Below are 26,088 nucleotides of genomic sequence, written 5' to 3'. Positions count from 1 at the left end.
TCAGACTAAAAGAAGAAAGAATCTTTCTGTGAAACTGCTCTGTGATATGTGTATTCTTCTCACATAGATAAAGCTTTCTTTATATTAGGCAGCTTGGAAACTCTGTCATGGACGGATTCGTGAAGGGGCATTTGGAAAACATACTGGACTATGGTGAAATAGGAAATATCTTCAGATAAAAACTGGAAAGAAGGTTTCTGTGAATCTGCTTTTTGTTATGCTTATTCATCTCACCTTGATAAAGCTTTCTTTACATTATGCAGCTTGGAAAATCTGTCATGGACGGATTTGCGAAGGGACATTTGGGAGTACATTCAGGCCTATGCTGAAAATGGAAATATCTTCAGATAAAAACTGGTGAGAAGCTTTCTGAGAAACTGTTTTGTCATGTGTGTTTTCCACTCAGGGAATTATACCTCTTTTCTCATAGGGCAGTTTTGAACACTGTTCCTGTAGAACGAGAAAGTGATTTTTTTGAGCACATTTAAGACTATAGAGAAAAGCCATATATCCTCTAATAAAATCCAGAAAGAAACGTTCGAAGAGACTGCTCTCAGATATGTGCATTCATTTCACAGTAGTAAAGCTTACACTACATTGTCCAGTTTGGACATTCTTTCTTTCAGGAATCTGCGAAGGGATATTAAGTGGTGCCTGGAGGCCTGTGGTGAGCTAGGAATTGTCTTCCGAACTGCTTTGTGATGTGTGTATTCATCTCATAGAGTTAAATCATTCTTTGGATTGAGCAGTTTGAAATCACTTCTTCTTTGGAATCTGAGGAGGGACATTTGGGAAAGATCTTTAGAATATGGAGAAATAAATATCCTCAGATAAAAACCAGAAGGAAGCTTTCTGTGAAACTGCTGTGTGTCATGTGAATTCCTCTCGCTCAGTTAAGCTTCTCTTTACATTGAGTAGTTTTCTAACAGTGTTCATATTTAGCATACAAAGGGATATACGGGAGCATTTTGAGGCTTATGGTGAAAAAGAAAATATGTTCAGATATAAACTGGATAGAAGCTCTCTGAAGAACTGTATTGTGACGTGTGCATTCCACTCACAGTGTAATAACTGTCCTCTCATACAGCATCGAGGAAACTCTTTCTGTGATACTGTTCTGTGATATGTGCATTCATATCACATATATAAAGCTTTCTCTGTATTACGCAGCTTGGAAGCTCTGTCAGCGATAGATCCATGAAAGGACATTCAGGAGCACATTCAGGAGTATGGTGAGAAAGGAAAAATCTTCAGGTAAAAACTGGAGAGAAGCTTTCTGTGAATCTTCTTTTAGCTAGGTTTCTCATCTCATCTAGAAAAAGCTTTCATAACATTATACAGCTTGGAAACTCCACCATGGATGGATCCGCAAAGGGATATTTGGGATCACATTCAGGACTATGGTGAAAAAGGAAATATTGACTGATAAAAACTGGAAAGAAGCTTTCTGAGAAACTGCTTTGTGATGTGTGCATTCCACTCAGGGAGTTGTACCTTTCTCCTCATAAGGCACTATTTGAACACTGTTCCTGTAAAACTAAAAAGGTGATATTCCCAGCATATTGAAGACGATCGCAAAAAGTGAAATGTCGTCCAATAAAACCCAGAAAGAATCATTCCGAGAAACTCCTCTCTGACATGCAAATTTACTTCACACAGTTAAAACTTACTCGACATTTCCCAGTTTGGAAAGTCTGTCTTTGAGGATTCTGTGAAGGGATATTAATTGGCAACCGGAGGCCTGTGGTGAGCAAGGAAATGTCTTCCATTGAAAATTGAAGAGAAGCTTTCTGAGTCACTCTTTTGTGATGTTTGTATTCATCTCATAGAGTTAAATCATTCTTTGGATGGAGCAGTATGAAATCACTGTTTCAGAGAATTCTGAGAGAGGACATTTGGGCACGCAATTTAGAATATCCTGAAAAAGAAGTAACCTCAGATAGAAATCAGAAGGAAGCTTTCTGTGAAACTGCTCTGTGTCACGTGAATTCCACTTGTACAGTTAAGCTTCTCTTTTCATTGAGCAGTATTCTAACACTGTTTTCGTTTAGTCTGTGAAGGTATATTCGGGAGCACTTTGAGGCTTATGGTGAAAAAGGAAATATCATCAGATAGAAACTGGAGAGAAATTTTCCGAGGAGCTGCTTTGTGACACGTGCATTCCACTCACAGAGTACACTTTTATTCTCATAGAGGATTGGGGAACCCCTTTTGGAGAAAATGCTACCAGGGGACATTCGGGAGTATGTGGATGGCTATGGTGAAAAAGGAAATATCCTCAGACAAAAACTGAAAAGAAGCTTTCTGTGATACTGCTTTGTGATAGATATGTCTATTCATCTCACATTGATAAGACTTTCTTTGTATTACACAGTTTTGAAACGGTGTTAGGGAGGGATTCGTGAAGGGACATTCAGGAGCACATTCAGGCCTATGGTGAAATAGGAAATATCTCTAGATAAGAACAGGAAAGAGGATTTCTGTGGATATGCTTTTTACAATGTTTATTCATTTCACATAGATAAAGCTTTCTTTACCTTAAGCAGCTCAGAAACACTGTCATGGACGGATGGGTGAAGGGACATTCGGGAGCACATTCAGGACTATGGGGAAAATCGAAATAGCTTCAGACAAAAACCAGAGAGAAGCTTTCTGAGAAACTGCTTTGTGATGAGTGCATTCCACTCAGGGAGTTATACCTCTTTTCTCATAAGGCAGTGTTTGAACACTGTTCCTGTAAAACCAAAAAAGTGATATTTCGGAGCGCATTGAGGACCACGGCAAAAAGTGAAATATCCTTAAATAAAACCCAGAAAGGAGTGTTCCAAGAAACTTCTCTCTGATATGTGTATTCTTGTCACAGAGTTAAAACTTATTCTACATTGCCCAATTTGGAAACTGCATCTTTGAGGAATCTGCGAAGGGATATTAAGTGTCACCCAGAAGCCTGTGGTGAGCAAGGAACTGTCTTCCACTGAAAACTGGAGAGAAACTTTCTGAGCCACTACTTTGTGATGTATGTATTCATCTCACAGTGTTAAATGATTCTTTGGATTGAGTAGTTTGAACTCACTGTTTCTGTGGAACCTGAGGAAGGACATTTGGGAAAGACCTTTAGAATATGCTGAAAAAGAAACACCTTCAGATAAAAACCAGAAAGAAGCTTTCTGTGAAACTGCTATGTGTCGTGTGAATTATTTTTGCTCACTTAAGCTTCTCTTTTCATTGAGCACTTTTCTAACACTGTTTATGTTTAGCGTGCTATGGGATATTCATGAGTGTTTTGAGGCTTACAGTGAAAAAGGAAATATATTCAGATAGAAATTGGAGAGAGGCTTTCCGAGGAACTCCTTTGTGACCAGTGCATTTCACTCACAGAGTAATACCTCTCTTTTCATCAAGAATTGGGAAAACCCTTTTGGAGAAAAAGATACCAAGGGATATTTAGGTGTATATGGATGGTTATGGTGAAAAAGGAAATATCCTCAGAGAAAAACTGGAAAGAAACTTTCTGTGAATCTGCTTTTTGCTATGTTTATTCATGTCATATAGATAAAGCTTTCCTTATATTACGCAGCTTGGAAACTCTGTCATGGACGGATCCATACAGGGACATTTGGGAGCACATTCGGGCCTATGGTGAAAAATGTAATATCGTCAGATAGAAAATGGAGAGAAGCATTCTGAGACACTGCTTGGTGATGTGTGCATTCCACTCAGGGAGTTATACCTTGCTCTGTATAAGGCACTTTTTTGAACACTGTTCTTGTAAAACTAAAAAAGTGATATTCAGAGCACATTAAAGACTATGGGGATAAGTGAAATGTTTTCAAATAAAACCCAGAAAGAAGCATTGCAAGAAACTGCTCTCTGATATGTCCATTCATTTCACAGAGTGAAAGCATACTTTACATTTTACAGTTTGGAAAGTCTGTCTTTGAGGATTCTGCAAAGGGATATTAAGTGGCAACCGGAGGCCTGTGATGAGCTAGGAAATGTCTTCCGTTGAAAACTGGAGAGAAGTTTTATGAGCAACTGCTTTGTGATGTGTGTATTCATCTCATAGAATTAAATCATTCTTTGTATTGAGCACTTTGAAATCAACATTTCTGTGGAATCTGAGAAAGGACATTTGGGAACACTCTTTAGAATATGCTTTAAAAGAAATACACTCCAATAAAAAGGAGAAGGAAGCTTTCTGTGAAACTGCTCTGTGTCGTGTTAATTCCACTCACACAGTTCAGCTTCTCTTTTCATTGAGCGGTATTCTAACACTGTGTTTAATCTGCAAAGGAATATGCGGGAGGGCTTTAAGGCTTATGGTTAAAATGGAATTATCTTCAGATAGAAACTGGAGAGAAGATTTCCGAGGAACTGCTTTGTGATTGTGCATTGCACTCACAGAGATACCTTTTTTCTCATAGAGGATTGAGGAATCCTCCTTGGATAAAAAGCTACCAAGAGTTATTTGGAAGTATATGTATGGCTATGGTGAAAAAGGAAATATCCTCTGACAAAAACTGGAAAGAAGTTTTCTGTGAAACTGCTTTGTGATAGATATGTTTATTCATCTCACAAGATAAATCTTCCTTTCTATTACGCAGTTTTGAAAAGCCGTCATGGATGGATTCTCGAAGGGACATTCAGGAGCACATTCAGGCCTAAAGTGAAATAGAAAATATCTTCAGATAAAGACTGGAGAGAAGCTGTCTGTGAATCTGCTTTTTCCTATGTTTTTTCATTTCATGTAGATAATGCTTTCTTTACATTATGCAGCTTGGAAATTCTGTCATGGACAGATCCGTGAAGGGAATTCTGGAGCACATTCAGGACTATGGTGAAAAGGGAAATATCCCATAAAAACAAGAAGGATGCTTTCTGTGAAACTGCTATGTATCGTGTGAATTCCTCTCGCTCAGTTAAGCTTCTCTTTACATTGACCAGTTTTCTAACCCTCTTTATGTTTAGTGTGCAATGGGATATTCGGGAGAGCTTTGAGACTTACGGTGAAAAAGAAAATACGTTCAGGTAGAAACTGGGGAGAAGCTTTCTGAGAAACTGCTTGGGGATGTGTGCATTTCACTCAGGGAGTTATACCTCTTTTCTCATAAGGTAGTGTTTGAACACTGTTTCTGTAGAATGAAAAAGTGATATTTCAGACTGCATTGAAGACTATGGCAAAAAGTGATATATCCTCAAATGAAACTGAAAAGGAAGCATTCCAAGAAACTGTTCTCAGATATGTGTATTTATTTCACAGAGGTAAAGCTTATTCTACGTTGCCCAGTTCGGAAATTCTGTCTTTGAGAAATCTGTGAAGGGATATTAAATGGCGCCCAGAGGCCTGTTCTGAGCAAGGAAACGTTTTCCATTGAAAATTTGAGAAAAGCATTCTGAGCAACTACTTTGTGATGTGTGTATTCATCTCATAGAGTTAAATCATACTTTAGATTGAGCAATTTGAAATCACTGTTTCTGTGTAATCTGAGGAAGGACATTTAGGAACTCTCTTAGAATATGGAGAAAGAAATATCCTCAGATTGAAAAAAAGAAGGAAGCTTTCTGTGAAACTTCTCTGTGTTGCGTGAATTCCTTTCGCTCAGTTAAGCTTCTCTTTTCATTGAACAATTTTCTAACACTGTTTATGTTTAGCGTGTGAAGGGATATTCGGGAGTGTTTTTAGGCTTACGGTGAAAAAGAAAATATGTTCAGATAGAAACTGGAGAGAAACTTTCCGAGGAACTGCTTTGTGACATGTGCATTCTACTTACAGTGTCATACCTGTCTTCTCATACAGCATCAGGGAAACCCTTTTGGAGAAAAAGGTACCAAGAGATATTCGGAGGCACATTAACACCTATGGTGAAAAGGGAAAGAGCCTCAGACAGAAACTGGAATGAAGCTTTCTGTGAAACCGCACTGTGCTATGTGTATTCATCTCACATAGATAAAGCTTTCTTTACATTATGCAGTTTGGAATCTCCGTCATGCAGGGATCCACAAAGGGACATTCGAGTACATTCAGGATTATGGTGAAAAAGGAAATATCTTCAGCTAAAAACTGGAAAGAAGCTTTCTGTGAATGTTCTTTTTGCAATGTTTATTGATCTCACATAGATAAAGTTTTCTTTACATTATGTAGCTTGGAAACACCATCATGGATGGATCCACGAAGCTACATTCGGGAGCACCTTCAGGACTATGGTGAAAAAGGAAGTATCTTGAGATAAAAACTGGAGAGGAGCTTTCTGAGAAACTGCTTTTTGATATGTGATTCCACTTAGGGGATTATACCACTTTTCTCCTAAGTCCATATTTGAACACTGTAAAACCAAAAAAGTGATATTTTGGAGTGCATTGAGGAGAATGGAGAAAAGTGAAATATCCTCAAATAAAACACAGAAAGAAATGTTCCAAGAAACTACTCTCTGACAATGTGCATTCATTTCACAGAGTTAAAGATTACACTATATTGCAGACTTAGGAACACTGTCTTTGAGGAATCTGCCAAAGGATATTAAGTGGCTCCCGGAGGCCTCTGGTGAGAAGGAAACATCTTCCGTTGAATACTGGGTAGAAGCTTTCTGAACAACTGCTTTGTGACATGTGTATTCATCTCATAGAGTTAAATCATTCTTTGGATTAAGCAGTTTGATATCACTGTTTCTCTGGAATCTGAGGAAGGACATTTTGGAAAGCTCTTTACAATATGGAGAAACAAATATCCGGCCGGTCGCGGTGGCTCAAGCCTGTAATCCCAGCACTTTGGGAGGCCGAGACGGGCGGATCACGAGGTCAGGAGATCGAGACCATCCTGATTAATACGGTGAAACCCCGTCTCTACTAAAAAGTACAAAAAACTAGCCGGGCGAGGTGGCGGGCGCCTGTAGTCCCAGCTACTTGGGAGGCTGAGGCAGGAGAATGGCGTGAACCTGGGAGGCGGAGCTTGCAGTGAGCTGAGATCTGGCCACTGCACTCCAGCCTGGGCGACAGAGCGAGACTCCATCTCAAAAAATTAAAAAAAAAAAAAAGAAAGAAACAAATATCCTCACATAAAATCCAGAAGGAAGTTTTTTGTGAAACTGCTATGTGTCATGTGAATTCTTCTCGCTCAGTTAACCTTCTCTTTTCATTAAGCAGTTTTCTAACTCTGTTTATGTTTAGCATGCAAAGAGATTTTCAGGAGCGCTTTGTGGCTCACAGTGAAAAAGGAAATATGTGCATATAGAAACTGGAGAGAAGCTTTCCGAGGAACTGCTTTGTGACGTGTGCATTCCACTCACAGTGTTATACCTCTCTTTTCATAAAGGATTGAGGAATCCCTTTTGGAGAAAAGATAAAGATACCAAGGGACATTCAGGAGTATATGGATGGCTATGGTGAAAAAGGAAATATCCTCAGAGAAAAACTGGAAAGAAGCTTTCCTTGAAACTGTTTTTTGCTATGTTTATTCGTCTCACATAGATAAAGTGTTCTTTACATTACGCAGCTTGGAAACTCTGTTATGGACAGATCTGCAAAGGGACATTCGGGAGCACATTTAGGATTACTTTGAAAATGGAAACATATTCATGTAAAAACTGAAGAGAAGCTTCCTGAGCAACTCTTTTGTGATGTTTGTATTCATCTCATAGAGTTAAATCATTCCTTGGATTGAGCAGTTTGAAATCACTGCTTCTGTGGAATCTGAGAAAGGATATTTTGGAACGCTCTTTAGAATATCCTGAAAAAGAAATAACCGCAGATAGAAATGAGAAGGAAGCTTTCTGTGAAAATACTCTGTGTTGCATGAGTTTCACTCACACAGTTAAGCTTCACTTTTCGTTGAGCAGCATTCTAACACTGTTTTTGTTTAGACTGCAAAGAGATATTCGGGAACGCTTTGAGGTTTATGGTGAAAAACGAAATATCTTCAGATAGAAACTGGAGACAAGCTTTTGAGGAGCTGCTTTGTGACATGTGCATTCCACTCAGAGAATTATACCTTTCTTCTCATAGAGGATTGGGGAATACCTTTTGGTGGAAAAGCTACCAAGGGATATTCGGGAGTATAGGGATGGCTATGGTGAAAAAGGAAATATCCTCAGACAGAAACCGGAAAGATTTCTGTGAAACTGCTTTGTCATAGATATGTTTATTCATCTCACAGGGATAAAACTTTCCTTATATAACGCAGTTTGGAAACTCCGTCACGGACAAATCCACGAAGGCATGGTAGGGAACACATTCAGGCCTACAGTGAAATAGGAGATATCTTCACATAAAAACTGAGCAGAAGCTTTCTGAGAAACTGCTTTGTGATGTGTGCATTCCATGCAGGAATTTATACCTCTTTTCCCATAAGGCAGTGTTTGAACACTCTTCCTGTAAAATCAAAAAAGTAATAATTCCTAAGGCATGGAAGATTATAACGAAAAGAGAAATATCCTGAAATAAAACCCAGAAAGAAGCGTTCCAAGAAACTGCTCTTTGACAAGTGCATTCATTTCAGAGAGTTAAAGCTTACTCTACATTTCCCAGTTTGGAAAGTCTGTCTTTGACGATTCTGCGAAGGGATATTAAATGGCGACCAGAGGCCTGTGGCGAGCAAGGAAACGTCTTCCGTTGAAAACTGGAGAGAATCTTTCTGAGCAACTGTTTTGTGATGAGTGTATTCATCTCATAGAGTTAAATCATTCTTTGGATACAGTAGTTTCAAATCACTCTTTGTGTGGAACCTGAGAAAGCGCATTTGGGAATGTTCTTAAGAATATGCTCAAAAATAAATACCCTCCAATAAAAACCAGAAGGAAGCTTTCTGTGAAACTTCTGTGTGTCGTGTGAATCCACTTGCACAGTTAAGCTTCTGTTTTCATTGAGCAGTATTCTAACACTGTTTTAGTTTAGTCAGCTAAGGGATACTCGGGAATGCATTGAGGCTTACAGTGAAAACGAAAATATCTTCAGATAGATAATGGACAGAAGATTTTCGAGGAGCTGCTTTGTGATGTGTGCATTTCACTAACAGAGTCATACTTTTCTTCTCATGGAGGATTGGGAAATGCCTTTTGAAGAAAAAGTTACCAGGGAACATTCGGGAGTATATGGACAGCTATGGTGAAAAAGGAAATATTCTCAGACAAAAACTGGAAAGAAGCTTCCTGTGAAACTGCTTTGTGATAGACATGTTTCTTCATCTCACATAGATAAAGCATTTTTTCTATTACGCAGTTTTGAAATGCCATCATGGACGGATTTGCGAAGGGACATTTGGGAGCATATTCATGCCTATGGTGAAATAGGAAATATCTTCAGAAAAAAAATTGGGGACAAGCTTTCTGAGAAACCTCTTTGTCGTGTATGTATTCCATTCAGGGAGTTTTACCTCTTTTCTCCTAAGGCAGTTTTTGAACACTATTCCTGTAAAACCGAAAATGTGATATTTCGGAGTGTATTGAAGACTATGGTGAAAAGTGAAATATCCTCAAATAAAACCCAGAGAGAAGCGTTCCAAGAAACATCTCTCTGATATGTGCATTCATTTCACAGAGTTAAAGCTTACTGTACATTGCCCAGTTTGGAAAATCTGTCTTTGAGGAACCTGTGAAGGGATATGAAGTGGCGCCTGGAGGCTTGTGGTGAGCAAGGAAATGACTTCTGATGAAAACTGGAGAGAAGCTTTCTGAGCAACTGTTTTGTGATGACAGTATTCGTCTCATAGAGTTAAACCATTCTTTGGATTGAGCAGTTTGAAAACACTGTTTTTGTGGAATCTGAGGAAGGGCATTTGGGAATGCTCTTTGCAATATGGAGAAAGAAATATCCTCAGGTAAAATACAGAAGGAAGCTTTCTGTGAAACTGCTATGTGTCGTCTTAATTCCCCTTTCTCAGTTAAACCTCTCTTTTCTTTGAGCAGTTTTCTAACCATGTTTATGTTTAGCGTGTGAAGGGATATTTGGAAGCGCATTGAGGCTTTCAGTGAAAAAGGAATTATGTTCAGACCAAAACTGGACAGAAGGTTTCTGAGGAACTGCTTTGTGACATGTGCATTCCACTCACAGTGTTATACCTCTCTTCTTATACAGCATCGGGGAAATCCTTTTGGAGTAAAAGGTACCAAGTGATATTCAGGGTCATGTTGATGCCTATGGTGAAAAGAGAAATAACCTCAGACAAAAACTGGAAAGAAGCATTCTATGAAACTGCTCTTTGATACATGTATTCATCTCACATATATAAAGCTTTATTGACATTACACAGCTTGGAAACTCTGTCATGGACGGATCCACGAAGGGACATTCAGGAGCACATTCAAAACTATGGTGAAAATGGAAATATCTTCAGAAAAAACTGGAAAGAAGCTTTCTGTGAATATGCTTTTTGCAATGTTTATTCATCTCACATAGATTAAGCTTTCTTTACATGAGGCAGCTTGGAAATTCCATCCTGGATGGATCTGCAAAGGGAGATTCAGGATCACATTCGGGCCTATGGTGAAAAAGGAAATATTGTCAGATAAAAACTGGAGAGAAGCTTTCCGAGAAACTACTTGGTGATGTGTGCATTCCACTCACAGAATTATACCTTTTTTCTCATAGAGGATTGGGAAATCCCTTTTGGAGAAAAAGCTATGGGGACATTCAGAAGTATATGAATGGCGTGTTGAAAAAGGAAATATCCTCAGACAAATACTGTAAAGAAGATTTCTGTGAAACTACCTTGAGATAGATATGTTTATTCATGTCACATAGATAAAACTTTCCTTATATTACGCAGTTTGGGAACTCCATCAAGGATGGATCTGCGAAGAGACATTCGGAAGCACAATCAGGCCTATGTTGAAAAAAGAGATATCTTCAGATAAAAACTGGAAAGAAGCTTTCTGAGAAACTGCTTGTGATGTGTGCATTCCATTCAGGAATGTTACCTCTTTTCTCATAATGCAGTGTTTGAACACTGTTCCTGTGAAACCGAAAATGTAATATTTCGGAGTGCATGGAAGGCTATGGAGAAAAGTGAAATATCCTGAATTAAAACACAGAAAGAAACATTCCAGGAAAATGTTCTCTGACATGTGCATTCATTCCAGATAGTTAAAGGTTACTCTACATTGCCCCGTTTGGAAACTCTGTCTTTGAGGATTCTGAGAAGGGATATTAAGTGGCGACCGGAGGCCTGTGGCAAGAGAGGAAATGTATTCTGTTGAAAACTGGACAGAAGCTTTTTGAGCAACTGCTTTGTGATGTGTGTATTCATCACATAGAGATAAATCATTTTTTTGGATTGAGCAGTTTGAAATCACTCTTTCTGTGGAACCTGAGAAAGGTCATTTGGGAATGCTCTCAAGAATATGCTGAAAATTAAATATGCTGTGATAAAAACCAGAAAGATGATTTTGGTGAAACTGCTCTGGGTCATGTGAATTCCACTTGCACAGTTAAGCTTCTGTTTTCATTGATCAGTATTCTAACACTGTTTTAGTTTAGTCACCGAAGGGATACACAGGAGTGCTTTGAGGCTTATGGTGAAAAAGGAAATATCTTCAGATAGACAAAGCAGAGGTTTCCGAGGAGCTGCTTTGTGACGTGTGCATTTCACTCACAGAGTTATACTTTTCTTCTCATAGAGGATTGGGGAATCCCTTTTGGAGAAAAAGCTACCAGGGGACATTCAGGAGTATATGGATGGCTATGGAGAAAAAGGAAATATCCTCAGACAAAAACTGGAAGAAGCTTTCTGTGAAACTGCTTTGTGATAGAGATGTTTATTTACCTCACATAGATAAAACTTCCTTTCTATTACGCAGTATTGAAACTCCATCATGGAGGTATTCACGAACGGACATTCTGGAGCATATTCAGGCCTATGGTGAAATAGGAAATATCTTCAGATAAAAAACAGAAAGAAGCTTTCTGAGAAACTGCTTTGTTATGTGTGCATTCCACTCAGGGGGTTATATCTTTTCACATAAGGCAGTGTTTGAACACCATTCATGTAAAACCAAAAAAGTGATATTTTGGAGCACATTGAGGACTATGGCGAAAAGTGAAATATCCTCAAATAAAACCCAGAGAGAATTCTTCCAAGAAATTGATCTCTGATATGTGCATTCATTTCACAGAGTTAGAGCTTACTCTATGTTGCCAAGTTGGAAACTCTGTCTTTTTGGAATCTGTGAAGGGATATTGAGTGGCGCCCAGAAGCTTGTGGTGAGCAATGAAACGTCTTCCGATGAAAACTGGAGAGAAGCTTTCTGAGCAACTGCTTTGTGATGTGTGCATTCGTCTCCTAGAGTTAAACCATTCTTTGGGTTGAGCAGTTTGAAATCACTGTTTTTGTGGAATCTGAGGAAGGACATTTGGGAACGCTCTTTAGAATATGGAGAAAGAAACAACCTCAGGCAAAACCCAGAAGGAAGCATTCTGTGAAACTGCTCTGTGTCGTCTTAATTCCTCTCGCTCAGCTAAGCGTCTCTTTTCATTGAGCAGTTTTCTATCCCTGTTTATGTTTAGCTTCTGAAGGGATATTCGGGAGCACTTTGAGGCTTACGGTGAAAAACCAAATATGTTGAGATCGAAACTGGAAAGAAGCTTTCCAAGGAACTGCTTTGTGACGTGTGCATTCCACTCACAGTGTTTCACCTGTTTTCTCATACAGGATAGGGGAAACCCTTTTGAATTAAAAAGTACCAAGTGATATTCAGGAGCATGTAAATGCCTATTGTGAAAAGGGAAATAGCCTCAGGCAAAAACTGGAAAGAAGCTTTCTATGAAACAGCTCTGTGATATGTGTATTCATCTCACATAGATAAAGTTTTCTTTACATTATGCAGCTTGGAAACTCTGTTATGGATGGATGCACGAACGGACATTAGGGAGCACATTCAGGACTATGGTGAAATAGGAAATATCTTCAGATAAAAACTGGAAAGAAGGTTTCTGTGAATCTGCTTTTTGTTATGTTTATTCATCACATGATGATAAAGCTTGATTTACATTACACAGTAAGGAGACTCTGTCATGGATGCATCCACAAAGGGACATTCGGGAGGCAATTCAGGACTATGATGAAACAGATAATCACTTCACATAAAAACTGGAGAGAAGCTTTCTGAGAAACTGCTTTGTAATGTGTGCATTCCACTCAGGGAGTTATACCTCTTTCCTCATAAGGCAGTTTTGAACACTGTTCATGTAAAACTGAAAAAGTGATATTTCGGAGCGCTTTGAACACTATGGCGAAAAGTGAAATGTCCTCAAATAACACTGAGAAAGAAGAGTTCCAAGAAGCTACTCTCTGATATGTACATTCATTTAATAGAGTTAAAGCTTACTCTACATTTCCCAGTTTGGAAACTCTGTCTTTGAGGAATATGCGAAGGGATATTAAGTGGCGACCGGAAGCCTGTGGTGAGCAAGGAAGTGTCTTCCATTGAAAACTGGAGAGAAGATTTCTGAGCAACAGTTTTGTGATGTGTTTATTCATCTCATAAAGTTACATCATTCTTTGAATTGAGCCGTTTGAAATCACTGTTTCAGTGAAACCTGAGGAAGGACATGTGGAACACTCTTTAGAATATGCTGAAAAATGAATACATTCAGATAAAAACCAGAAGAAAATTTTCCGTAGAACAGCTCTGTTTTGTGTGAATTCCACTCGCATAGTTAAGCTTCTCTTTTCATTGAGCATTATTCTAATACTATTATTGTCTAATCTGCGAAGGGATATTCGGGAGTGCTTTGAGGCTTACGGTGAAAACGGAAATATCTTCAGATAGAAACTGTAGAGAAGCTTTCAGAGGAGCTGTTTCATGACGTTTGCATCCCACTCACAGAGTTACACCTTTCTTCTCAAAGAGGAATGGGGAATCCCTCTGGAGAAAAATCTACCAAGGGAAATTCGGGAGTATACAGATGGCTATGGTGAAAAAGGAAATATCCTCAGGCAAAAATTGGAAAGAAACTTTCTGTAAGACGGTTTTGTATTAGAAATGCTTATTCAACTCACATGGATAAAACTGTCTTTATATTATGCAGTTTGGTAACTCTGTCATGGACGGATCCGCGAAGGGATATTCGGGAGCACATTCAGGCCAATGATGAAAAAGGAAATATGTTCAGATAAAAACTGGAAAGAAGCTGTCTGTATTTCTGATTTTTGCTGTGTTTATTCATGTCAGAGAGATAAAGCTTTCTTTACATTACGCAGCTTGGAAACTCCATCATGGCCGGATCCACGAAGGATCATTTGGGTGCACATTCAGGACTATGGTGAAAAAGAAAATATCTTCAGATAAGAACTGGAGGGAAGCTTTCTGAGAAAATGCTTTGTGATGTGTTCATTCTACTCAGGGAGTTATAACTCTATTCTCATAAGGCAGTGTTTGAACACTGTTCATGTAAAACCGAAAAAGTGATATTTCGGAGTGCATTGAAGACTATGGCAAAAAGTGAACTATCCTCAAATAACACCCAAAAGGAAGCATTCCAAGAAACTACTCTCTGATATGTGCATTCACTTCACAGCGTTATAGCTTGCTCTACATTGCCCAGTTTGGAAACTCTGTCTTTGAGGAATCTGCAAAGGGATATTAAGTGGCACCCGGAGGCCTGTGGTGAGCAAGGAATGTCTTCCGTTGAAAACTGGGGAGAAACTTTTTGATGGGGTTGTTTGTTTTTTTCTTGTAAATTTGTTTGAGTTCTTTGTAGGTTCTGGATATTAGCCCTTTGTCAGATGAGTAGATTGCAAAAATTTTTTCCCATTCTGTAGGTTGCCTGTTCACTCTGATGGTAGTGTCTTTTGCTGTGCAGAAGCTCTTTAGTTTAATGAGATCCCATTTGTCAATTTTGGCTTTTGCTGCCATTGCTTTTGGTGTTTTAGACATGAAATCTTTGCCCATGCCTATGTCCTGAATGGTACTACCTAGGTTTTCCTCTAGGATTTTTATGGTATTAGGTCTAACATTGCAGCACTATTCACAATAGCAAAGACTTGGAATCAACCCAAATGTCCATCAGTGACAGATTGGATTAAGAAAATGTGGCACATATACACCATGGAATACTATGCAGCCATAAAAAAGGATGAGTTTGAGTCCTTTGTAGGGACTTGGATGCAGCTGGAATCCATCATTCTTAGCAAACTATCGCAAGAACAGAAAACCAAACACCGCATGTTCTCACTCATAGGTGGGAACTGAACAATGAGATCACTCGGACTCAGGAAGGGGAACATCACACACCGGGGCCTATCATGGGGAGGGGGGAGGGGGGAGGGATTGCATTGGGAGTTATACCTGATGTAAATGACGAGTTGATGGGTGCAGCACAGCAACATGGCACAAGTATACATATGTAACAAACCTGCACATTATGCACATGTACCCTACAACTTAAAGTATAATAATAATAAATAAATTAAAAAAAAAAAAAAAAAAAAAAAAGAAGAGGGCAAACGACAAAAAAAAAAAAAAAAAAAAAAAAAAAAAAAAGAAAACTGGGGAGAAACTTACTGAGCAAATGCTTTGTGACTTGTGTATTCATCTCATAGAGTTAAATCATTCTTAGGATTGACCAGTTTGAAATCACTGTTTCTGTGGAACCTGAGAAAGGACATTTGGGAACACTATTAAGATTATGCTGAAAAAGAAACACCCTCAGATAAAAACCAGAAGGAAGCTCTCTGTGAAACTGCTATGTGTGGTGTGAATTCCTCTCGGTCAGTTAAGCTTCTCTTTTCTTTGAGCTGTTTTCTAACACTGTTTTCTTTAGCATGCGAAGGGATATTGAGGAGTGCTTTGAGGCTTATAGTGAAAAATTAAATATGTTCAGATAGAAACTGGAGAGAAGCTTTCTGAGGACCTACTTTCTGACATGTGCATTCCACTCACAGTGTTATACCTCTGTTCTCATACGGCATCGGGGAAGCCCTTTAGGAGAAAAAGGTACCAAGGTATATTCGGGAGCATATTGACGTCTATGGTGAAAAGGGAAATAGCCTCAGACTAAAAGAGAAAAGAAGCTTTCTGTAAAACTCCTCTCTGCTATGTGTATTCAACTCACATAGATAAAGCTTTCTTTACATTAGGCAGCTTGGAAACTCTGTCATGGACGGATCCGCAAAGGGACATTCAGGAAAACATTCAGGATTAGGTTAAAAAAGGAAATATCATCACATAAAAATGGCGAAGAAGCTTTCTGTGAACCTGCTTTTTGCTCTGCATATTAATCTCACATACATAAAGCTTTTTCATATTACACAGCTTGGAAACTAAGTCATGGACTGATCCAGAAGGGACATTCGGGAGCACATTCAGGACTCTGGTGAAAAAGAAAATATCTTCAGATAAAAACTGGAAAGAAGCATTGTGTGAATCTAGTTTTTGCTATGTTTATTCATCTCACATGGATACAACTTTCTTTACATTGTGCAGCTTGAAAACTCCGTCTTGGATTGATCCAAGATGGCACATTGAGAAGCACATTCAGGATGATGGTAAAAAAGAAAATATGTTCAGATAAAAACAAGAGAGAGTCTTTCTGGGAAACTGCTTTTTGATGTGTGCATTCCACTCAGGGAGTTATACCACTTTTCTCATAAGGCTGTGTTTGACACTGTTCCTGTAAAACCGAGAAAGTGGTATTTCGGAACGCATTGAAGACTAAGTCAAAAAGTGAAATATCCTGAAATAAAACCCAGAAGGAAGTGTTCCAAGAAACTGCTATCTGATATGTGCATTTATTTCACAGAGTTAAAGCTTACTCTACATTTCTCAGTTTGGAAAGTCTGTCTTTCAGGATTCTGCAAAGGGATATTAAGTGGTAACCGGAGGCCTGTGGCGAGCAAGGAAACGGCTTCCGTTGAAAACTGGAGAGAAGATTTCTGAGCAGCTGTTTTGTGATGTGTATATTATTCTCATAGAGTTAAATCATTCTTTGGATTGAAGTGCTTGAAATTACTGTTTCTGTGGAATCTGAGGAAAGACCTTTGGGAATGCTCTTTAGAATATGCTGAAAAAGAAATACCCTCAGATAAAAAGCAGAAGGAAGCTTTCTGTGAGACTGCTCTGTATCATGTGAATTCCACTCACACAGTTCAGCTTCTCTTCTCATTGAGCAGTATTCTAACACTGTTTTTCTGTAGTCTGTGAAGAGATATTCGGGAGCACTTTGAGGCTTATGGTGAAAACGGAAATATCTTCAGAAATAAAGTGGAGAGACGCTTTCTGAGGAGCTGCTTTGTGACATGTGCATTCCACTCACAGTGTTATTCCTCCCTTCCCATACAGCATCGGGGAAACCCCTTTGGAGAAGAAGGTATCAAGGTATATTCTGGTGCATATTGACGCCAAAGGTGAAAAGGGATATAGCCTCAGACAAAAACTGGAAAGAAACTTTCTGTGTAACTGCTCTGTGATATGTGTATTCATCACACATAGATGAAGCTTTCTTTACATTTCCCAACTTGGAAACTCTGTAATGGATGGATCCGTGAGGAGACATTCGGGAGCACATTCAGGACTATGGTGAAAGGCAAGTATCTTCAGATAAAAACTGGAAAGAAGGTTTCTGTGAATCTGCTTTTTGCTATGTGTATTCATCTCACATAGATAAAGCTTTCTTTACATTACATAGCTTGGAATCTCCGTCATGGATGGAACTGCAAAGGGACATTCGGGAGCATTTTCAGGACTATGATGAAAATGGAAATCTCTACAGATAATAACCGGAAAGAAGGTTTCTGAGAAACTGCTTTGTGATGTGTGCATTCCACTCAGGGAGTTATACCTCTTTTCTCATAAGGCAGTGTTTGAACAGATTTCCTGTAAAACCGAAAATGTGATATTTCGGAGCATATTGAAGGCTATGGTGAAAAGTGAATTACCCTCAAATAAAATCCAGAAAGAAGCGTTCCAAGAAACTACTCTCTGATATGTACATTCATTTCACAGAGGAAAAGCTTACTGTACATTTCCCACTTTGGAAACTCTGTCTTTGAGAAATCTGCAAAGGGATATTTAGTGGCGCCCAGAGGCCTGTGGTGTGAAAGGAAATGTCTTCTGTTCAAAATTTGAGAGAAGCTTTATGAGCAATTGTTTTGTGTGTATGTATTCATCTCATACAGTTAAATCATCCTTTGTATGGATCAGTTTGAAATCAACGTTTCTGTGGAATCTGAGAAAGGACATTTGGGAACACTCTTTAGAATATGTTTTAAAAGAAATACACTCCAATAAAAAGCAGAAGGAAGCTTTCTGTGAAACTGCTCTGTGTCATGTTAATTCCACTCACGCAGTTCAGCTTCTCTGTTCATTGAGCAGTGTTCTAACACTGTGTTTAGTCTGTGAAGGGATATGCGGGAGCACTTTAAGGCTTATGGTTAAAACGGAAATATCTTCAGATAGAAACTGTAGAGAAGATTTCCGAGGAGCTGCTTTGTGACGGTTGCATTCCAGTCACAGAGTTATACCTTTCTTCTCATAGAGCATTGGGGATTCCTTTTTTGATAAAAAGCTACCAACGGATATTTGGGAGTATAAGTACGGTTATAGTGAAAAAGGAAATATCCTCAGGGAAAAACTGGAAAGAGGCTTTCTGTGAAACTGCTTTGTGATAGATATGTTTATTCATCTCACATAGATAAAACTTTCTCTATATTACGAAATTTGGAAACTCCATCATGGAATGTTCCATGAAGGGACATTCGGGAGCTCATTCAGGCCTGTGGTGAAAAAGGAAATATATTCAGAGAGAAACTGGAGAGAAACTTTTCGAGGAACTACTTTGTGACATGTGCATTGCACTCAGAGTGTTGTACCTCTCATATCATACAGCATCAGGGAAACCCTTTTGGATAAATAGGTACCAGGGATATTCGGGAGCACATTGATGACTACGGTGAAAAGAGAAATAGCCTCAGACAAAAACTGGAAAGAAGCTTTCTGTGAAACTGCTCTGTGATATATGTATTCACCTCACATAGATAAAGCATTGTTTACATTATGCTGCTTGGAAATTCTGTCATGAACGGTTCCTCGAAGGGATATTCGGGAGCACATTCAGGACTATGGTGAAAAAGGATATAACTTCAGATAAAAACTGGAAAGAAGCTTTCTGTGAATCTCCTGTTGCTATCTTTATTCATCTCACATTGATAAAGCTTTCTTTACTTTACGCAGCTTGGAAAATCTGTCATGGACGGATCTGCTAAGGGATATTCGGGAGTACATTCAGGCCTATGTTGAAAATGGAAAAAAACTTCACATAAAAACTGCAGAAAAGCTTTCTGAGAAACCGCTTTGTGACGTGTGCATTCCACTCATGGAAGTGTACCTCTTCTCTAATAAGGCAGTGTTAGAACACTGTTCCTGGAAAACCAAAAAAGTGATATTATGGAGGGCGTTGCAGAGTATGGTGAAAAGTGAAATATCCTCAAATAAAACCCAGAGAGAAGCATTCCAAGAAGCTGCTCTCTGATGTGTGCGTTCATTTCAGAGAATTAAAGCTTACTCTACATTGACCAGTTAGGAAACTCTGTCTTTGAGGTATCTGCGAAGGGATATGAGGTGGATCCCGTGGGCCTGTTTTGAGCATGGAAATGTCTTCCGTTGAAAACTGGAGAGAAGCTTTCTGAGCAGCTGCTTTGTGATATGTGGATTATTCTCATAGAGGTAAATCATTCTTTGGATTGAAGAGTTTGAAATCACTGTTTCTGTGGAACTGGAGAAAGGACATTTGGGAACGCTCTTTAGAATATGCTGAAAAAAACATACTCTCAGATAAGAAATAGTAGGAAGCATTCTGTGAGACTGCTCTGTGTCGTGTGAATTCCACTCACACTGTTCAGCTTCTCTTCTCATTGAGCAGTATTTTAACACTGTTTTTCTTTAGTTTGTGAAGGGCTATTTGGGCGCACTTTGAGGCTAATGGTGAAAACAGAAATATTTTCAGATACAAACTGGAGAGCTTTCCAAGGAGATGCTTTGTAATGTGTGCACTCCACTGACAGAGTGATACCATTCTTCTCATAGAGCATTGGGGAATCTCTTTTGGACAAAAAGCTACCATGGGACATTCGGGAGCATATGGACCCCTATGGTTAAAAAGGAAATATCATCACACAAGCACTGGAAAGAAGCTTTCTGTGAAACTGCTTTTGTGATAAAAAAGATTATTTATCTCACATAGATAAAACTTTGTTATATTACGCAGTTAAGAAAGTCTGTCATGGATGGATCTGCTAAGGGACATTCAGGAGCACATTCAGGCCAATGCTGAAAAAAGAAATATCTTCAGTTAAAAACTGGAGAGAAGCTTTCTGAGAAACTGCTTGGTGATGTGTGCATTTCCCTCAGGGAGTTATACTTCGTTTCTCATAAGGCAGTGTTTGAACACTTTTCCTGTAAGACTGAAAAAGTGACATTTCTGAGCTTATTGAAGACAATGGCAAAAAGTGAAATATCCTCAAATAAAACCCAGAGAGAAGAATTCTAAGAAACTGCTCTCTGATATGTGCATTCATTCCGTAGAGGTAAAGCTAACTCTACGTAGCCCAGTTTAGAAACTCTGTCTTTGAGTAATCTGTGAAAGGATATTAAGTGGCACCCGGCGGCTTGTGGTGAGCAAGGAAATGTCTTCCGATGAAAACTGGAGAGAAGCTTTCTGAGCAACTGCTTTGTGATGTGTGTATTCGTCTCATTGAGTTAAACCATTCTTTGGATTGAGCAGTTTGAAATCACTGTTTTTGTGGAATCTGAGGAAGGATATTTTTAAATGCTCTTTAGAATATGGAGAAAGAAATATCCTCAGGAAAAATCCAGAAGGAAGCTTTCTGTGAAACTGCTCTGTGTCTTCCTAATTCTTCTCACTCAGTTAAGCCTCTCTTTGCATTGAGCAGTTTTCTATCCCTGTTTATGTTTAGCGTGTGAAGGGATATACGGGAGTGCTTTGAGGCTTATGGTGAAAAAGGAAGTATGTTCAGACAGAAACTTGAGAGAAGCTTTCCGAGGAACTGCATTGTGATATGTGCATTCCACTCAGAGTGTTATATCTCTCTTCTCATACAGCATCGGGGAAATCCTTTTGAAGAAAAAGGTACAGGGTGATATTCGGGAGCATGTTGATGCCTATGGTGAAAAGGGAAATAGCCTCAGACAAAAACTGGAAAGAAGCTTTCTATGAAACAGCTCTGTGATATGTGTATTCATTTCACATAGATATAGCTTTCTTTACATTATGCAGCTGGAAAACTCTGTCATGGACGGATCCATGAAGGCATATTTGGGAGCACATTCAGTAGTATGATGACAAAGGAAATATCTTCATATAAAAACTGGAAAGATGCTTTCTGCGAGTCTGTTTTTGCTATGTTTATTCACCTCACATAGATAAAGCTTTCTTTATATTATGGATCTTGGAAACTCCGTCATGGACGGAAACATGAAGGGACATTCTGGAGCACATTCAGGCCAATAGTGAAAGAGAAAATATCTCCATTAAAAAACGGGAGAGAAGTTTTCTGAGAAACTGCTTTGTGATGTACACATTCCACTCAGGGATTTATACGTCTTTTCGCATAAGGCAGTGTTTGAGCACCGTTCCTGTAAAAATGAAAGTGTTATTTCGGAGTGCAGTGAAGACTATAGCGAAAAGTGAATTATCCTCAAGTAAAACCCAGAAAGAAGCGTTCCATGAAACTGCTCTCTGATATGTACATTCACTTCACAGAATTAAAGCATACTCTACATTGTCCCGTTTGCAAACTCTGGCTTTGAGTAATATGTGAAGGGATATTTAGTGGTGCCCCAGAGGCCGTTGGTGAGCAAGGAAATGTCTTCCCATGAAAACTGGAGAGAAGCTTTCTGAGCAACTCGTTTGTGATGTATGTATTCATTTCATAGAGTTAAACCATTATTTGGATTGAGCAGTTTGAAATCACTGTTTTTGTGGTATCTCAAGAAGGACATTTGGGATCACTCTTTGGAATACGGAGAAAGAAATATCCGCAGTTGAAAACCAGAAGGAAGCTTTCTGTGAAAGTGCTATCTGTCATGTGAATTCCTCTCACTCCGTTAAGCTTCCTTTTCATTGAAGAGTTTTCTAACACTGTTTAAGTTTAGCATGTGAAGGAATATTCGGAAGTGCTTTGAGTCTTACAGTGAGAAAGGAATTATATTCAGATAGAAATTGGAGAGAAGATTTCTGAGGAACTGCTTTATGACGTGTGCATTTCACTCACAGTATTATACATCTCTTCTCATACAGCATCGGGGAAACCCTTTTGGAGAATAAGGTACCAAGGGATATCTGGGAGCTAATTGACACCTATGGTGAAAAGGGAAACAACCTCAGACAAAAACTGGAAAGAAGCTTTCTAGGAAACTGCTCTGTGATATGTGTATTCATCTCACATAGATAAAGCTTTCTTTACATTACGCAGCTGGCAAACTCTGTCTTGGACGAATCCATGAAGGGACTTTGGAAGAACATTCTGGACTATGGTGAAAAAGGAAATATCTTCAGATAAAAACTGGAAAGAAGGTTTCTAAGAGTCTGCTTTTTGCTATGTTTATTCATCTCACATAGATAAAGCTTTCTTTATATTATGGAGCTTGGAAACTCCATCATGGATGGAACCATGAAGGGACATTCGGGAGCACATTCAGGGCAATGGTGAAAAAGGAAATATCTTCAGAAAAAAACCGGAGAGAAGGGTTCTGAGAAACTGCTTTGTGATGTGTGCATTCCACTCCAGACTATGACTCCTTTCTCATAAGGCAGTGTTTGAACACTGTTCCTGTAAAACTGAAAATGCTATATATTGGAGTGCATTGAAAACTATTGGGAAAAGTGAAGTGACCTCAAATTAAACTCCGAAACCAGTGTTCCAAGAAAATGCTCTTGGATGTGTGCATTCACTTCACAGAGTTAAAGCTTACTCTACATGAACTAGTTTGGAAACACTGTCTTTGAGGAATCTGCAAAGTTATATTAAGGGGCACCCGGAGGCCTGTGGTGAGAAAGAAAATGTCTTCCATTGAAAACTGGAGAGAATCTTTCTGAGCAACTGCTTTGTGACGTGTGTATTCATCTCATAGAGTTAAATCATTCTTTGGATTGAGCAGTTTGAAATCAATGTTTCTGTGGAATGTGAGGAAGGACATTTGTGAACGTTCCTTAGAATATGGAAAATAAGTATCCTCTGATAAAAACGAGAAGGAAGCTTTCGGTGAAACTGCTATGTGTCACGTGAATTCCTTTCGCTCAGTTAAGCTTCTCTTTTCATTGAGCACTTTTCTAACACTGTTAATTTTTAGCGTGCGAAGAGATATTCATGAGTACTTTGAGGCTTACGGTGAAAAAAGAAAAATGTTCAGATAGAAACTGTACAGAGGCTTTCCAAGGAACTGCTTTTTGATGTGTACACTCCATTCACGGTGTTTTACCTCTATTCTCATGCAGCATTAGGTAAACCTTTTTGGAGATAAAGGTACTAAGAGATATTCGGGGGCACATTAATGCCTCTGGTGAAAAGGGAAATAGCCTCAGACAGAAACTGGAAAGAAGCTTCCTGTGAAACTGCTCTGTGCTATGTGTATTCATCTCACATAGATAAAGCTTTCTTTAAATTATGAAGTTTGGAATCTCCATCATGCAGAGATCCGTGAAGAGACATTCGTGAGCACATTCAGGGCTATGGTGTAAAAGGAAATGAATTCAGAAAAAACTGGAAAGAAGCTTTCTGTGAATCTTCTTTTGGCTATGTTTATTCATCTCACATAGATAAAGTTTCCTTTACTTTACGTAGCTTGGAAATGCCGTCCTGAACGGATACACAAAGTTACATTCGGGAGCAGCTTCAGGACTACAGTGAAAAAGGAAATATCTTCAGATAAAAACTGGGGAGAAGCTTTCTGAGAAACTGCTTTGTGATGTGTGCATTCCACTCAGGGAGTTATACCTCTTTTCTCCTAAGGCAGTGCTTGAACAATGTTCCTGTAAAATTGAAAAGGTGATATTTTGGAGTGCATTGAGGACTATGATGAAAAGTGATATATCTTCAAATATAACCCAGAAAGAAGCGTTCCAAGAAACTGTTCATGGATATGTGCATTCATTTCACAGAGTTATAGCTTACTCTACATTGCCCAGTTTGGAAATTCTGTCTTTGAGAAATCTGCGAAGGGATATTAAGTGGAGCCTGGAGGCTTGTGGTGAGCAAGTAAACGTCTACCATTGAAAACTGGAGAGAAACTTTCTGAGCAACTGCTTTGTGACGTGTGTATTCATTTCATAGAGATAATTCATTCTTTGGATTAAGCAGTTTGAAATCACTGCTTCTCTGGAATCTGAGGAAGGACATTTGGGAATGCTCTTTACAATATGGAGAAAGAAATATCCTCACATAAAAAACAGAAGGAAGCGTTCTTTGAAACTTCTAATTGTCACTTGAATTCCTATCTCTGAGTTAAGCTTCTCTTTTCATTGAGCAGTTTTCTAAAACTGTTTATGTTTTGTGTGCAATGGGATTTTCAGTAGTTCTTTGAGGCTTACGGTGAAAAAGGAAATATGTTCAGATCGAAACTGGAGAGAAGCTTTCTGAGGAACTGCTTTCTGACATGTGTATTCATCTCAGATTTAAATCATTCTTTGGATTGAGCAGTTTGAAATCCCTCTTTCTGTGGAACCTGAGAAGGGACATTTGGGAATGCTCTTAAGAATATACTGAAAAAGAAATACCCTCCAATAAAACCAAGAAGGAAGCTTTCTGTGAAACTTCTCTGTGTCATGTGAATTCCACTCACACAGTTAAGCTTCTGTTTTCATTGAGCACTATTCTAACACTGTTTTAGTTTAGTCAGCTAAGGGATACTCGGGAGCACTTTGAGGCTATGGTGAATGCGGAAATATCTTCAGATAGAAACTGGAGAGAAGATTTTCGAGGAGCTGCTTTGTGACATGTGCATTCCACTCACACCGTTATACTTTTCTTTTCATAGAGGATTAGAGTATACCTTTTGGAGAAAAAGGTACCAGGGGACATTCGGGAGTATATGGGCGGCTATGGTGAAAAAGGAAATATCGTCAGATAAAAACCGCAGAGAAACTTTCTGAGAAACTACTCTGTGATGTATGCATTCCACTCAGGGAGTTGCACCTCTTTTCTTGTAAGGCAGTGTTTCAACACTATTCCTGTAAAATTAAAAAGGTGATACTCGTAGCATATTGAAGACTATTTCGAAAAGTGAAATATCCTCAAGTAAAACCCAGAGAGAATCGTTCCAAGAAATTGTTCTCTGACATATGCATTCAATTCATAGAGGTAAAGCTTACCTTATATTGCCCAGTTTGGAAATTCTTTGAAAAATCTGAGAAGGGCTATTAAGTGGTGCCCGGAGGCCTGTGGTGAGCAAGGAAGCATCTTCCTTTGAAAACTGGAGAGAAGCCTTCTGAGCAACTGCTTTGTGATGTGTGTTTTCATCTCATAAAGTTAAATCATTCCTTGGATTGAGGAGTTTGAAATCACTGCGCCTGTGGAATCTGAAGAAGGACATTTGGGAATGCTCTTTAGAATACACAGAAAGAAATATCCTCAGATAAAAACCAGAAGGAAGATTTCTGTGAAACTACTATGTGCCGTGTGACATTTGGGAACAAATTCAGAGTATGGTGAAAAAGGAAATAACATCAGAAGAAAACTGGGCAGAAGCTTTCTGTGAATCTCCTGTTTGCTATGTTTATTCAGCTCACATAGATAAAGTTTTCTTTACATTACACAGCTTGGAAACTCTTTCATGGACAGATCTGTGAAGGCACATTCAGAAGTACATGCAGGACTATTTTGAAAATGGAAATATCTTAAGATAAATACTGGAGAGAAGCTTTCTGAGAAACTGCTTTGTGACATGTGCATTCCATTCAGGGAGTTATGCCTCTTTTCTCATAAGGCAGTGTTTGAACACTGTTACTGTAAAACTGAAGAAGTGATATTACGGAGCTCATTGAAGACTATGGTGAAAAGAGAACTCTCCTCAAATAAAACCCAGAAAGAAGTGTTCCAAGAAACTACTCTCTGACAATGTGCATTCATTTCACAGAGTTAAAGTTTAT

The sequence above is a fragment of the Macaca fascicularis genome, chromosome 3, assembly GCF_037993035.2.
Source record: "Macaca fascicularis isolate 582-1 chromosome 3, T2T-MFA8v1.1".
Lineage (NCBI taxonomy): Eukaryota > Metazoa > Chordata > Mammalia > Primates > Cercopithecidae > Macaca > Macaca fascicularis.
Note: the sequence above shows the minus strand (reverse complement) of the source record.